Below are 13,302 nucleotides of genomic sequence, written 5' to 3' on the forward strand. Positions count from 1 at the left end.
GTCAATAAATAAGAAACTCTTACCTATAAATAAAAACAGACAAATAGAAAAATGGGTAAATAGCATAACAGAAAATTCATAAAATAGATAAAAATTGCTAATAAGCATGCAAATTTTTTCAAAATTGCTGTTAATCTAAACATAAATTAAAATAACAATAAATGTTTCAGGTTTTGTAACAGCTGACTAAATTGTTCAGCTATACCTTCTTGTAGCTATTAATTATAAAATTAAAACATATATAGAGAGAGGGAGAAGAACCTATTTGAAAGCAATGTGGTACAACTGTAAGCAGACAAAAACTTCAAGAAAGTCTACCCTTGAGAGATGGCAGGAGCAATGGGTGCTGCCCCAAACCTAGAATTCCTGTAGCAGATACCACAGCTTTACTGGCTCAAGGTGGAAAATAGTCTGGAAATTTAGGGGTGGTACTCCTGGAAACAAGACAGTCACAGAAGGGATGAGCCCCCAAATCTGCAGATATACTCTGCCCCAAATTTTAGCTGACCATTACACTATACACACATGAGCAAGACTTTTGGACTCTTAAAAAAAAAATGCGGGCAGAAACCATAGGGAAGTCTTCCACCAAATGACAGATGATAAAACTGTGCTGAGTGATGTTTGTAAGCTTGGCAGAAATCAGAAAATGCATTGGCTTAATATCTCAGAGGATAGACCGCAAGGCTGTTCAAAGAGCTGAAAATTCAGGAGAAAGCCCTAGAAGCAAGAGAATCACTGAGAGGGTGAGTCCCCAAATCTGAATGCAAACTTTACCCAAATCTCTTACCACTAAACTACACAAGGCATGGGGGACACTTTTAAGTATCCAGGTAAAATAAAGAAGCAGACTAAAAACCCTTTGGCTTAAAAATCCCTTAATGACTTTTAATCATATGTAAACTAAGTTTCAATATCCTTCTCTTACCTAGAAAGTACTTCATAAATTGACCCTTATCTTCTTCTCTGAGCTCTTCTTCAACCACTCTTCCCTCTACAAATTAGCCAGTCTGGCTTTTCTCTTTCTCTAGCATACCAAGTACAGTTCTGATTAAAGATTAGAATATTATATAAATATCATCTAAACTGGGACATATTTGAGAGTCAGAAGAGTTTTTTTTTAATTTTATTTATTTATTTGAGAGAGAGAATGAGAGATAGAGAGCACAAGAGGGAAGAGGGTCGGAGGGAGTAGCAGACTCCCCACTGAGCAGGGAGTCCGATGTGGGACTCCATCCCGGGACTCCAGGATCATGACCTGAGCCGAAGGCAGTCGCTTAACCAACTGAGCCATCCAGGCACCCGAGAGTCAGAAGAGTTTTTAAACAAAAATTACAAGAGGACAACTGGTATAAACCAGAACTGTGCTGAGTAAAAAGATGGAACTAGACTCCCACATAAAGCCAAGATCCTGAATGGCTCCAACTTCAGCAAAAAGAGAATTGGATGAAATGAACTAGACAAAACCAGTCTACAACATGAAAATTCAAAAAAGGAAACCTGTCTAGCCAAGCATGGATTCTGAATGGAGAGGGGTTTAAGGGAAGCATTTCTACTGAGATTTAGCAACCTTAAATCTAATCTTATATGGGATTGATGTTTAAATACAGAGTATCTTCCTGGTTTTGAGTTTATAAGCTGAGAAATTAACATAGGAATTTGCCTCAATGTGGGGATACCTCTATATTGACTTGCAAAAGCAAACACAAAAACACTCTGGAAGGACATGACCACAAGTAAATGCTTGCTGAAAATAACCTCACAATCCACAACAGAACACCTAAGGAAATGGTCACAAGTGAGAGTCAGCTGATACAACATATAACTGAATTAGACCACTCCAAGAAATTCACATGACAGAAGAATCAATTAGATACTGTAAAGGAACTATAATTAAAATGATAAAGGCATCAAAGGAGGTATTAAGAACATTGAAAATAAAAATTCAATGGATATATTACAGACAAGATTACACATCAATGAAGAGAAATTAGTAAACTGGAAATGCATATGAAGAAAAACTGTTCAGTGCACATTTCAGACAGATAAATGATGAAAAAGAACACATATGAAAGAGAGGTATAGTACCAGGAGAATAAAAGGAAAAGGTTCAGCATAATCTAATAAAATTCTAAAGTTAGAGAATAGAGAAAATTGGGGAGAAACAATATTTAATGTACTAATAGATGACAGTTTCTTACAATTGTTGAAATACATGCATCCCTAGCTTTGAGAACCATAATGAGTTGCAATCTCAATATAATAAAATAGATCCAAGCCAACATAGTGGATTGGAAGAATACCAAAGAGGAGATCTTCAAAACAGCAAAACAGAAAAGGCATATTATCTACAAAGAAATAACAATTTCACTGATAGAGGACTTTGTGAAAACAGTAACAGAAGCTAAAAGAATTCTATAGCCAACTAGATTATCATTTAAGAGCAAAGTCAAGTATAGATAATTTTAGATTAACAAAATAAGACAGTTTCATGGCTGCGTCAGTCACAGCAGTCAGATCTTATTCAGAAGTATTCATATCAAAGAAACATTCCTTGAACATTCTATCATAAACAGTTAATTCCCCTTTCCCTTGTATTATTTTTCTTCATGTATTATTTTGTTAGATTGCACTGACAAAATGTATTTTTATTCGGTTACTATTTCTTTCATTCTACTAGCCTGGGGGCTTCCTGAGAGCAGAGACTTTTTTTATTTGCTGCTATATCTCTAGCACCTGGCATACAGTAGCTGCTCCATAAATATTCTCTAAATTTTATTTTAATGCCACTATAGTTAATACACTGTATTATATTAGTTTCAGGTATACAATATAGTGATTCAACAATTCCATACATCATCCAGTGCTTATCATGATAAGTGCACTCAATCCCCACAATCCCCATCACCTATTTCAACCATTCCTCTCCTACCACCCCTCAGGTAACCATCAGTTTCTTCTCTATAGTTAGGAGCCTGTTTCTTGGTTTGACTCTTTTTTTTCCCCTTTGCTCCTTTGTTTTGTTTCTTAAATTCCACATATGCGTGAGATTGTATGGTATTTGTCTTTCTCTGACTGACTTATTTTGCTTAGCATTATACTCTCTCTAGCTCCATCCATGTCATTGTAAAAGGCAAGAGCTCATTCTTTTCTTTGGGTGAATAATATTCCATTGTGTATATATAACACATCTTCCTTATCCATTCATCTATCAATGGACACTTAAGTTGCTTCCATAATTTGGCTACTGTAAATAATGCTGGCCATAAACATAGGGGTGCATGTATCATTTCAAATTAATATTTTTGCATTTGGGGGGTAAAAACCCGGTAGTGTGATTACTGGATTATAGACTGTTCATTTTTAAATTTTTGAGGAACTTCCATACTGTTTTTCATAGTGGCTTCACCAATTTGCATTCTGACCAACAGTGCAAGAGGGTTCCTTTTTCTCCACAACCTCGCCAACACTGGTTGTTTCTGATGTTTTTGATTATAGCCATTCTGAGAGGTGTGAAGTGATATATCATTGTAGTTTTGATTTGCATTTACCTGATGTTAAGTGATTAGGAACATCTTTTCATACGTCTGTTGGCCATCTGGATGTCTTCTTTGGAGAAATGTCTGTTCATTTCTGGTCCATGTGTTAACTGGATTATTTGTTTTTGGGGGTGTTGAGTTGTATCAGTTCTTTTTTTGTGCCCCCCCTTTTTTATTTTTTATCATGTTCAGTTAGCCAGCATATAGTACATTAGTTTTTGATGTAGTGTTCACAGATTCATTAGTTGTGTATAATACCCAGTGCTCATCACAACACATGCCCTCCTTAATACCCATCACTCAGTTGTATCAGTTCTTTATATATTTTGAATACTAATTTATTGGATATGTCATTTGTAAATACCTTCTCCCATTCAGTAGGTTGCCTTTTCTTTTTGTTTGTTGTTTCCTTTGCTGTGCAGAAACTTTGTTTTCTGATGCAGTCCTAATAGTTTGTTTTTGCTTTTGTTTCCCTTGCCTCAGGAGATATATCTAGAAAAATGTTGCTATGGCTGATATCAGAGACATTACTGCCTGAGCCCTCTTCTTGGATTTTTATGGTTTCATGTCTCACATTCAGGTCTTTAATCCATTTTGAATTTATTTTTGTGTGTGGTATAAGAAAGTGGTCCAGTTTCATTCTTTTGCATGTTGCTGTCCAGTTTTCCCAACACTGTTTGTTGAAGAGACTGTCTTTCTCCCATTGGATATTCTTGCCTCCTTTGTTAATTAGTTGACCATATAATTGTGGGTTTATTTCTGGGTTTTCTACTCTCTTCTATTGATCTATGTGTCTATTTATGTGCCATTACCATACTGCTTTGATTACTACAGCTTTGTAATGTAACTTGAAATCTGTAATTGTGATACCTCCTATTTTGCTTCTCTTTTTCAAAATTGTTTTGGAAATTTGTGTCTCTGTGGTTCCATATAAATGTTAGGATTGTTTTTTCTGGTTCTGTGAAAAATGTTGTTGCTATTTTGAGTAGTTTGATAGGGATTGCATTAAATGTGTAGATTGTTTTGGGTAGTATAGCTATTTTAACAATATTTGTTCTTCCAATCTGTGAGCATGGAATGTTTTTCCATTTCTTTGTATTGTCTTCAATTTCTTGTATCAGTGTTTTATAGTTTTCAGAGCATATGCTTTTCACCCTTTGGTTAGGTTTATTCCTAGGTGTCTTATTATTTTTGGTGCAATTGTAAATGGGATTGTTTTCTTAATGTTGCTTTCTGCTGTTTAATTATTAATGTATAAAAATATAACAGATTTTTGCACAATGGATTTTGTATCCTGTGGCTTTACTGAAATCATTAGTCAGTTCTAGTAGGTTTTTGGTGGAATCTTTAGAGTTTTCTACATATAGTATCATGTCATCTGCAAATAGTGAAAGTTTTACTTCTTCTTTACTGATTTGGATGCCTTCTATTTCTTTTGGTTGTCTAACTGCTGTGGCTAGGACTCCCTTTTATTCACTATGTTGAATAAAAGTGGTGAGAGTGGACATCCTTGTCTTATTCCTGACCTTAGTGGAAATGCTCTAAGTATTTCCCCATTGAGGATGATGTTGGCTGTGGGTTTTTCCATATGTGGCTTTTATCATGCTGAGGTATGTTCCCTCCAAACCTACTTTGTTGAGAGCTTTTATCCTGAATGAATGTTGTACTTTGTGAAATGCTTTTTCTATGTCTGTTGAAATCATCATGTGGTTTTTATCTTTTCTTTTACTGATGTGATGTATCACATTAATTGATTTGTGAATACTGAACCACCATGCATGCTGGGAATAAATCCCACTTGATTGTGATGATTTTTTAAAAATATATTTTTGGAATCTGGCTAATATTTTACTTAGGAATTTTGCATCCATGTTCATGAGAGATATTGGCCTATAGTTCTCTTTTATTTTTTGGTGTCTGTCTTTATCTGGTTTGGGTATCAGGGTGATAAACTGGCCTCACAGAATGAATTTGGAGGCTTTCCTTCTATTTTTTGGAGGTGTTTGAGAAGAATAGGTATTAACTCTTATTTAAATGTTTGGTAGAATTCCCCTGTGAGGCCATCTAGTCCTGGACTTTTGTTTGCTGGGTTTTGTGACTACTGGTTCAATTTCCTTGTTGATAATCAGTCTGTCCAAATTTTCTATTTCTTCCTGGTTTAGTTTTGGTAGATTGTATATTTCTAGGAATTTAACCATTTCTTCTAGGTAGTCTAATTTGTTGGCATATAGTTTTTCACAATATTATCTTAAAATTGTTTGTATTTCTGGGGTGTTGATTATTTCTCCTCCTTCATTTCTGATTTTGAGTTCTCTCTCTCTCTCTTTGATGAATCTGGCTAGAGGTTTATCAATTTTATTGATCTTTTCAAAGAACCAGTTCCTGGTTTCACTGATCTGTTCAATTCCTTTTCTAGTTTCTATATCATTTATTCCTGCTCTAATATTTATTATTTCACTCCTCCTGCTGGCTTTTGGTTGTGTTTGTTGTTCTGTACTTAGCTCCTTGGTGTGTAATGTTAGGTTGCTTATTTGAGATATTTCTTGCTTCTTGAGGTAGGCCTATATTGCTATAAACTTCTTTCTTAGGACCACTTTTGCTATATCTCAAAGGTTTTGGACCATTGTGTTTTCATTTTCATTTGTTTCCATGTACTTTTTAATTTCTTTTTCCTAAAGATTTATTTATTTGACAGAGAGAGAGAGAGACAGTGAGAGAGGGAACACAGCAGTGGGAGTGGGAGAGGGAGAAGCAGGCTTCCCACAGAGCAGGGAGCCTGATGTGGGGCTCGATCCCAGGACTCTGGGATCATGACCTGAGCCGAAGGCAGATGCTTAATGACTGAGCCACCCAGGCGTCCCTTTAATTTCTTTTTTGATTTCTTGTTTGGCGCATTCATTGTTTAGTAGCATGTTATTTAACCTCCATGAATTTGTGTTTTCCAGATTTTTTCTTGTGGTTGGTTTCCAGTTTCATAGCATTGTGGTCAGAAACCATGCATGTTATTACTTTGATCTTTTTGAAATTGTTGTGACTTGTTGTATGGCCTAATATGTGATCTATTCTGGAGAATGTTCCACATGCACTTAAAAAGAATATGTATTCTGCTGTTTTAGGATAGAATGTTCTTAATATATCTGTTAAATCCATCTAGTCTGGTGTGTCATTCAAGGCCACTGTTTCCTTGTGGATTTTCTGTTTAGATGATCTATTGATGTAAGTGTGTCAAAAGTCCCTTGACTGATTTTTACAGATATACTTATTTTTACTGCTTTTCTGTTTCCTACTTTTCTTACTCCTACTTATGGTCTTTCTTTTCCTATCAAAGAGTCCCCTTTAGTATTTCTTGTAGGTGTGGCTTACTTGTCATGAACTCCTTTAGTTTTTTGTTTGTCTGAGAAACTCTTTATCTCTCCTTCTATTCTGAATGATAGCTTTGCTGGATAGAGTATTCTTGGCTGCAGATTTTTCCCTTTCAGCCCTTTGACTATATCATGCCACTCCCTTTTAGCGTGCAAAGTTTCTGCTGAAAACTCAGCTTATTTCCTTATTGGGTTTCCTTTGTATGTAACTGTCTTCTTTTCTCTTGTAACCTTTAAAATTCTTTTTTTTTTTTTTTTTGCCAGTTTATTACTATGTGTCTTTGTGTGGACCTCCTTGGGTTGAATTTGTTGGGGGATCACTGTGCCTCCTGAACTGGACATCTGTTTCCCTCTCCAGATTCAGGAAGTTTTCAGCTATTATTTCTTCAAATACATTTTTTGCCCCCTTCCTCTCTCTTTTTCTTCTGGGATCCCTATAATATGAATGTGATTATGGTTGATGGAGTCTCTGAGTTACCTAAATCTATTCTCATTATGCAGTATCTGTCTCTCATCTGTTCAGCTTGATTGCTTTCCATTGTTCCATCTTCCAGGTCACTTATATGATCCTATGCTTTCTGTAGCCTACTCTGTGTTCCATCTATTATATTTTTAATTGCATTTATAAAGTTATTCATCTCTGATATGTTATATTTTTATCTCTTCGTTAAGGGTGTCACTGATGTCCTCTCCTCTTTTCTCAAGTCAAATGAGTATCTTTATGATCATTGCTTTAAATTCTCTATAAAGCATATTACTTATTTCAGTTTCACTTAGATATCCTACTGTGATTTTGCTGTGTTCTTTCATTTGGGACAAATTCCTCTGTCTCTTCATTTTGTCTACCTCTCTGTGTCTCTTTCTGTGTGTTAGGAAAGTCAGCTACATCCTTTGCTCTTGAAAGTAGTGGCTTTATGAAGAAGAGTTTCTGTAGTGCCCTGCAGTGTACTGTCCCCTGTTCATCAGAACCTGGCACTTCAGGGCAGCCTCCTATGTGTGTCGCTTGCATCCTGTTATTGTATCTGTATAGCTTCCCCTTTCCCCACTCAGACTTCTTCACTGACTCTGCCTGTTGTGGGCTGTGCTTGCACTCTGTGGTGTGAGACCCAGACAGACTATCTCTGAGGCAGAACATGACCATAGGAGGGCTCAGGGGTGGAGTGTTGGTGTTAGTAAAATTTGCACTGAGCTGCTAGTCCTAGACTGATCCCTCAAATCACAGCAGTAACCAGGGCTGTGATGTGCAGCAGTGGAGGTAGTTGGGGTACAAAGTGTCTGTGTATGCAGCTGCTGGTCAAGGCACACACATGACATTAACAAAATTTGCACTGAGCCATTAGTTGTAGGCAGGATCCCTAAGCATGGTGGTTACACAGGTGCAGCACAGGGAGACAGAAGCAGGATAGGGCATGTGCAGTGTTAACAAAATTTATACTAAGTCCAGGGCAGAGGCCAGCAGGCTTGGAGTGGACCATTCCTCAGGAAAACTCGTGGGTGGGACACACTGCTAACAGGTTAGGTAGCAAGTGCCTGTGTAGTGCCACATCTCATAGGTGGCTCTGAGTTTATCTGGGAGGATAGGGGAGGAAAATGGCAACTGACAGCTCCTTTGTTCCCAGAGAAGTCCCCCAGTACACTCCACAATAGTATAAACAAATCTCCCTCCAGTTGTGTAAGCTGTCACTTCTATGTTTCTTTTCCTCAGTCTGTTGTCTCTTTAAGGGCAGGGACCTGGCTATCACTCACCCTCCCAGTTTACCTAGGGCTGAGTTAGCTGACTTTTAAAGCTCTAGGCTCCAAGTCCTGCCAGTTATACAAACTCATGGAATTCAGTCCCTTTGGTTTTCAAGGCCAGACATTACAGGGATTAATTTTCCCTGTGTGGGCTCCCTTGTGCTTTCTCCTCTCCATGACCACAGTTCCATCTCTTCTATGGACAGCTCCTCACTACTGGTTCTGCCCTTCCTAACCTCTCTGATGCCCTTCTTCTCTACATTTAGTTGTGGAGTTTGTTCTGCCAGTCTTTGGATCACTCTCTGGTTTATTGACTTAGATGTGTTATCTAGTTGTAAACATGGGAAAGGGTGAGTTTAGGGTCCTCCTACTCCACCGTCTTGCACCCCTCCACCAAAGAGCTTCAGAAAATATAAAATATAAATATTTTTGATAAAGAAATGATTGAATAAATCTTCAGGAAAAGAACTATTAAAATAAGTTATTTGTGTAGTTGAAAATTAAAACAGCAGGAAGATTGAAGAAGGAACAGTGAGCACAACTATTAACCAACATATGGTTAAACTAAACAAATAATGGCTCTCTACAAATAATAATGACTATAAAAACTAGGTGGAATAAATAACTAGAGTAAACCTAATGGAAGGAGGGAGTAGGGATATGTTGGTTAATGCATTATTGTATTACTTGTGAGGAGAGGGGAGATATTAAACTTTAGGTCAAGTATGTATGTTAATGTTTAAAGTAACCAATAAAGAATGTACTAGATATAAATATAAAACTTATAAAATAAAGAAAAACAATTGGGAATATAGAAAATGCTTCAATCTATAGAAGACAAGTAAGAATAAAGCATGGAAAAACATGGGAAAAAGAATATGTGAGATAGTAGAAACAAAATATATTCTAAAGATAAACAGTGTGGCCACATGCTATGTATATACAAGAGTCACACCTAAAGAAACATAAAAACACAGGTTGAAAGTAAAATAATAGAAATGTATATATAGTAATAATGTGGTAAAACTATAAAGTACAGACAGAGTGGACTTTAAGGTAAACATTTTTCTTTGGGATAAAACATCATTACATTAAAAAATAAAGCATATTCAGTGGAAAAGTATCAATTCTAAATTTTTATGTATAAGATAACATGAACTCAAGATACATAAGACAAATTTGAATTACCAGGAGAATGTGACAAGCCCTTTGATTCTCAATAAATGAAAAAACAATTAGAACAATTTGCATGATTAAAATATGTGAACAACCCAATTGACAAGAGGAGCTAAGGGATATATATAGATAGATAAATCTATATATAGATAGGTACATATGTATCTGTATATATATAGACTTATCCATCTAACACTTAGTAAAACACATTTTTTGCCAAAAATAAATGATCGTTGTTAAGTCATAAAGCAAATCTCAAGACAAAAATATTTCATATCCTTTGAGCCATCTTTTTCAATATGAGGCATTAAATTAGAAATTAATAACAAAGTTTTACATGTAAAAATTGAAAACCCCACTGTAAAAATTTCAAGAAGCAAAGAAAAACCATAAAGGATATTAGAAAATACTTAGGACTGAACAACAGTGAAAATGTTTATAGAATATGAAATCTTGTAGTAGGACACTCACATGGTACTTGGAAGGAAATTGATAGCTGTAAAGAAGCCTTAAAGATAGCCTTAAAAAGTAAAAGCTTAAACTAATCTAACCAAGAAACCAGAAGAACCACACAGTACCCCAAATAAAGAAAAAGATAATTCATGCTTGTGGGGAAGAAATAGCAGGAACATTTCTGGTCTCTGCTTCTGATTCCCACTCTCCTTCCACCTCTAACCATCCATGGGCATCCTGGAGCCACCCTGCTGCTTCCACCCCCTCCTACTGCTCACGATGTGTGTGTCAGTCCCCACATTTTGTGCTCCTCCATCTGGGCCACAGATGGTGGGGATCTGATGAGCATCTGATAAAACAAAAGGAATTAAGTATGGATGGATGGGAGGGAGAGTGGGAAGGAGGGATGAAAGAAAAAAAAATGATCCAGACAAATGCAAAAATCAGTGAAACAGAAAACAAAAAATAAATAACACATATGATGAACAGAACCCAAAACAAGTTACTTTGACAACACTAACAATATAGAAAACTTCTGATAAGTTTAATAAAGAAAAAGAGACAAAATGGGGAGAATAACTGGGGATAGGGGTAGGAATACAGATTAAATAAGATTTGCCAAAAAATGTTAATTTTTGAACTGGGTGATTGGTACATGAGGTTCTATTAAACTATTTGTGTGTGTGTGTGTGTGTGTGTGTATTTTATGTATAATCACTACCATCCTGTAGAGAATAGATTATAGGGTGACAAGAGTAGAAACAGGGAAATCAGTTAGGGGCTTTTTACAATTGGATATGCTAGAGGCAATGGTGACCTGAACCAGAGCACTAGCAGTTGAGGTAATGAGAAGTGGCTTAAACTGGGAACTCCTATGAACATAGATACAAAGAATCATGAATAAAATAATAAACAAACCAATACATGTATTTAAAAATCATTATCAAGTCTGGGGCACCTGGGTGGCTCGGATAGTTAAGCGTCTGCCTTTGGCTCAGGTCATGATCCCGGGGTCCTGGGATCGAGTCCCGCATCGGGCTCCCTGCTCCTTGGGAGCCTGCTTCTCCCTCTGCTTCTCTCTCTCTCTCCCTCCGTCTCTCATGAATAAATAAAAAAAATCTTAAAAAATATATTAAAAAAAATCATTATCAAGTCTGATTCTTTCAAGAAATGTAAAAGATGACCTAACACTAGAGAAACCTATTAATGTAATTAACTGCATTAATAGATTAAAAGGAGAAAAATCATGCAACTGTCTTAATAGGGGACAAAAGAGAAGTTGCAAAATTTCAAATACATTTATAACACATACATACACACCTTAGAAAACTAGTAATAAAATATAGAGTAGATCTATCTATATTACTGTTCACTGTCATTTGTTTGGCCTTTCTAGAAAATCTCATAGAAATTCCCATGTTATGAGTTCTGCCTTTGTAAATTAAGAGTCAAAACTTAAATTACCAGTTTTTTGGAGCTAGAATCAGACTAGAGACCTAAGAAACACCAATCACACAAACATGCACACACACACACACACACACGCACACACACATCCCATAGGAAACCAGTTCTGAAGTGTCAACATGAGGAAATAGGATCTGCATGGAGTTTCTACTTTTACTGTGGTGGCAGTAGTGCATGTTGTGGCAAAGCCACCTTGTTTTATCGTGGCCATATTGGCCACTAAACACATAAAATTTAACCTCAAAGGTAATCAAGAAAATGCTACTGACATCAATTAGACACCATTTCATACTCATCAGAATGGCAAAAAAATAGTGTAATAATAGAAAGTTAGCAAAAGTGCAGAGAAATGGACCTTTCATACACTGTCAGTGGGATTATAAATTGTTACAACCCATCAAGAGAGTAATTTGGTCTTATCTGAAAAAAGTTAAAAATATACAACCATTACAAATAAAAATTTTTATCTGTAGGTACACATCCTACAGAACCTCAAACACATTCTCAAGATGTGTACAAGAGTGTTTATTGTTATCAGTGTTTTTAATAGCAAAAAAATTAGAGCCTAAAGGCACATTGGCAAGAGAATTGAACAAATGTATAAATAAAAAATATGCATAAACTGAAATAGTCTATAGTGTTAAAATAAATGAATTAGAGTTAAATGCATCAAAAAGAATAGCTTCTAATACATGGTTGAAAAAAATAAATTGTAATATAATACACAAGCTATGATCCATAGGTATTGTCATTGCCTCATAGGCAGACCACTCCCCCCTTATTTTGACCACACAGTCCTCCCTTTGCTCTTTGCCTTCTTACCATCCCTCTGAATTTTGAAGAATTATAATCCACCCGCCCCTTTCAGTTGCATTTAGTCTTTGAAATAGTCTTATTAGCATGGTTTGTGTGTCCTGCCTGTCTATTTCACATAAAAGTAACCCAGGAGATTCCTGGTCATGGACTCCTAAGCAAAACCCCATAGACACGGACTCCTTCCTTTATTGCATCTGGGAATATGGTATCCTACAGAATAAGAGGAAACTGACAGCCCAGGAGGCTTTCAAAACAGACAAAGGCTCCCCTTCATTCTGTGCCTCAGACTACCAGTAAGTGAGGACTTGAAATGAACATAGCCACTTTTTCTAGTGTAGGCAGGAAACAGGTACAACAATTTCAAGCTCACTGCCGCCAGGAAAGAGGTCCCTGTGCTACTTTCTTTTTAATCAATACCATTTTTTTTCCTTTATGGTCTTTGGATACTCTGGTAACTTTGCATTATTTTCACAAGCAGTAGTCAGACCAAAATGTATGCCATATGTTATAAAGAATCATGATTATAATATCTTTTATGAATTCATATTTCCCAAGTTTCTATTTTCTTTTTTTTCATTAGGCTATATGATTATTTCTCTTATGTATTACTACTTGCCTCATAACCTGGCTGTCCACTGTATACCCTAGGAAGTTTCTCTGTTGACAAGCGGCAGCTGGCACTTGTTACCTAGCAGGGATCTAAACAGTTAAAGTATCCCTGGGAAGAGAGTGAAGTTGACAATACCTAGAATTGG

General features: G+C 36.3%; 1 protein-coding gene across 4 annotated transcripts in view; it reads right to left on the minus strand.

Annotated features, from left to right (window-relative positions):
* The window catches only part of GABRA3 (gamma-aminobutyric acid type A receptor subunit alpha3), a 401,128-nt gene that overhangs the window by 123,862 nt on the left and 263,964 nt on the right, over positions 1–13,302 (minus strand). The gene's annotated exons all lie outside the window — the stretch shown is intronic.

The sequence above is a fragment of the Callorhinus ursinus genome, unplaced genomic scaffold, assembly GCF_003265705.2.
Source record: "Callorhinus ursinus isolate GAN/ISIS: 27379988/994484 unplaced genomic scaffold, GSC_fseal_2.0 scaffold84, whole genome shotgun sequence".
NCBI classification, from domain to species: Eukaryota; Metazoa; Chordata; class Mammalia; order Carnivora; family Otariidae; genus Callorhinus; species Callorhinus ursinus.